The following is a 3,069-nucleotide window of genomic DNA, read 5'->3' on the forward strand; positions in this document are numbered from 1 at the left end:
GTTCCTCTAATCCACATATTACTGAGAGTAGAGCGCAACAAATGACTATGTCTGAACCAATTCAATCTGCTATCCTACAAACAGTTGAGGAGGTTATCCCCGTTGAGTATTACGAAACTCTTGGCGGTAGTTCAAGTGGAGCAGCCACTACAACTGTTGAACCATTGGTGATCAGTTGGACAGTGGTTACATCATTAAGACTCCCTTGAAGGCAACCACTGATGAGGTTAAAACTGTAATCTCTGCTTCAGTGGGAAGTCCCCAGAACCAAGAAAAAGGGGCATATGTTTCTGATGATATGGAGACTTCTCCTATTATCAAAACAAATACAACCACTGCATGTGGGAATTCAGATGACCCTATTAAAGTAGGTGATGAATTAAGTTATAAGGATTTGACGGTTAGAGTGTCTACCATTGAAACAGATGTTGAAATGAAAGAATTGATTAAGCAGATAATAGAGCTTTTTAAAAGTCAACCTACCACACAGAAATTGCCAATGCGGTTTGGAATTCTATGCAACCCATCCTTCAAGCTCAGAGGAATTTGGCAGAAACTAACCATAATTTCAGTTTGGAATTTATCAGAAATTTGGTTGATGCCAGGTATAAAGACACACAAGCAGACATTATGAACATTAAGGAACATCTGTTGAAACTTACTGGCTCCACCCCTAACTCAATCTTTGAGAAAGATAATGATGATAATGATACCAAAAAGGGGGAGAAAGATTCACTGAGAAAGTTGCCACCAGATTCAAAAGCTAATCCTACAGAAATTGTATCCTCTGCTGAACCTAAATCCAAACCTTCTCCAAAAAAAAAACCACCACAAAAGAAGGAGAAAATAGCTTCAACACCATCATCACCCAATCTGTCAATAGATGCTGATATAACACAAGTATAAGCAGATGTTAGCCAAACAGCTGCTGAGACACCAGTTGTTTCAGCAGAAGTTTGTCAAACATCTGCCATGATCATTTTCACTACACCAACCACCTCCAACGTCACAAAGATTTCCCATACATTCATCTTCACTACCAAAACATTCTCCTTCACCAGAAATCATGTCCACACCTAAGAGAAAAACTCATATTGTGTTAAAAGATGATGAGGAGATTAAATCAGCAATCCCTGTATCATCTGCCTCCATTCAAAACAGTCCATGCTCATCATTTCCACCTAGAGAACCTACTTCATCTCTTCCAATTGCTACACTACCATCAGTCATTCCTCTGGAAGCTCAATGTCCTCTGGAGTTAGTCATTGTTAAAGGTGAAATTGAATCATTCTTCACAATAGAGGATTCATCTAAAACATCCTTCCCATCTCTTTATGGCTATAAGAAGCCTCAAAACTGAGATGAGTATCTGAAATTAAAAGTATCACAGGCTGAGGTTCTAGCAAGAGAGAATAGCATAGGGATGGATGACAGGGAATACCAGAGGTTCTTATCATTTCAGCTTAGCAAAGTCGTAAAACTTGAAGACTATGCTAGGGACCTGAGTAAATCCATGTCTGAGAGGCTAGTAATACCTGAACTTCGGATGAAACTAAGGGATGATTATGTTGGACACATTATGAAGTACAAACCATATAAGGAAACTGAAGATCAATTCAAAAACTGGTCAGCAGATGCTCTTAGAGAAGAGATCAATAGAATCACAAAAATGCGCAATGATCCTCTGGTAAAGCCAACTCCACCTAATTGGAAGAAAGTCAAAACAGTGGATTCAGTTGAGGCATTGAAGTTTAAAAGAATGAGAGCAGAGCTTGTGGCTGCTGGTTATGGTCTAGCTAGATCCATTGCCATATGGTCTAAACTGAAGATGGTTGAGACCTACAAAAAGCTTGAAGAACTTAGAGAGCTGAAGATTCAAATGTTCTTCAAAACCCAGTCTATCCTACAACTGCTGCTCTGTCTCTAAAAAACCATACTCTAAAAAACCTTCTCTCATCATCTGCTTTGTCTGAATCCATTGCAAATTTAGTTAGCAGGCCACAATCACCAAACTCATCTTCAATAATTCTTTTCCCAAGAAAACCAACTGATCCAAAAATAGTAAAGTGGAAGTCATGCTCAAAAACCCAAGTATTGACTTTGATCAGATCAGATGGTAGTGTTGAAGAGATTAAAATGGATAGTGCATATAATCTGAATGCATACGATCTCCAAGATTTGTTGGACCTTCAACTTGAAAAGGATGATGAAGAAGGCATGTTCTCCCTGGACTTTGAACTACAATTCAAAGGACAAATCAGGGAGATGTTGATGAGAAACAAAAATCAGTAATAAAGAAGGGTTTTGGTATCATCTGTTGTATAGGGATATTGTTGGATCAGTAGCTATTACATTGTCTCCATAAGCATATTTAACCAGATCACAACATGTACCAAAGGACATGTTGCTGTGTAACAAATTCTTGATTGAGGTTTGATGAAAGTTGTTTAGGCAGGTGATCATATGTTCTTAGTTAATGTTTGTTAAAAATTAAGTTGTATTCGAATTTTATTAAGTTTGTTAGACATCTTTTATATGTACTTATGTTTATAACAGTTTACATTGTCAATGGGTGGATACTCTCTTTTTTGAATAAGAGAATGGAAATAATCATATGTAACTGATATATTAACCGATGATTTATGTTTATAGTTGTCTTTTAGGCTTTTAGCTATAATAGATAACACATTTTGGTACAATATCTATACATGTATCTATATGTTTTATTAATATGTGTTATGTATGGTTTTCTAAGAAACCACCCGTGTTTGCACACGGGTCTTACCGCTAGTATATATAATACTAGGTTATCACCCACGAACTTCGCGGGGCGGAAAATTTAATCTACATTATCACAAAGTATATAAATAATATAAATACAAAAGTAACACATTACATAAATTACTTATTGACAAAGTGAAAATATAGTTAAAATGTATTGAAGTATAAAACATTATATCTTTTACTTCTATTAAGAATTAAGGTGTCACCAGACAAACAATAGTTACTCTTTCTCAGAGGTGTCTCTAGACAAACAACAGTTACTCTTTCTCAGAGCCATCTAGAATT

The sequence above is a fragment of the Helianthus annuus genome, chromosome 8 (genome assembly GCF_002127325.2).
Source record: "Helianthus annuus cultivar XRQ/B chromosome 8, HanXRQr2.0-SUNRISE, whole genome shotgun sequence".
Taxonomy (NCBI): Eukaryota; Viridiplantae; Streptophyta; class Magnoliopsida; order Asterales; family Asteraceae; genus Helianthus; species Helianthus annuus.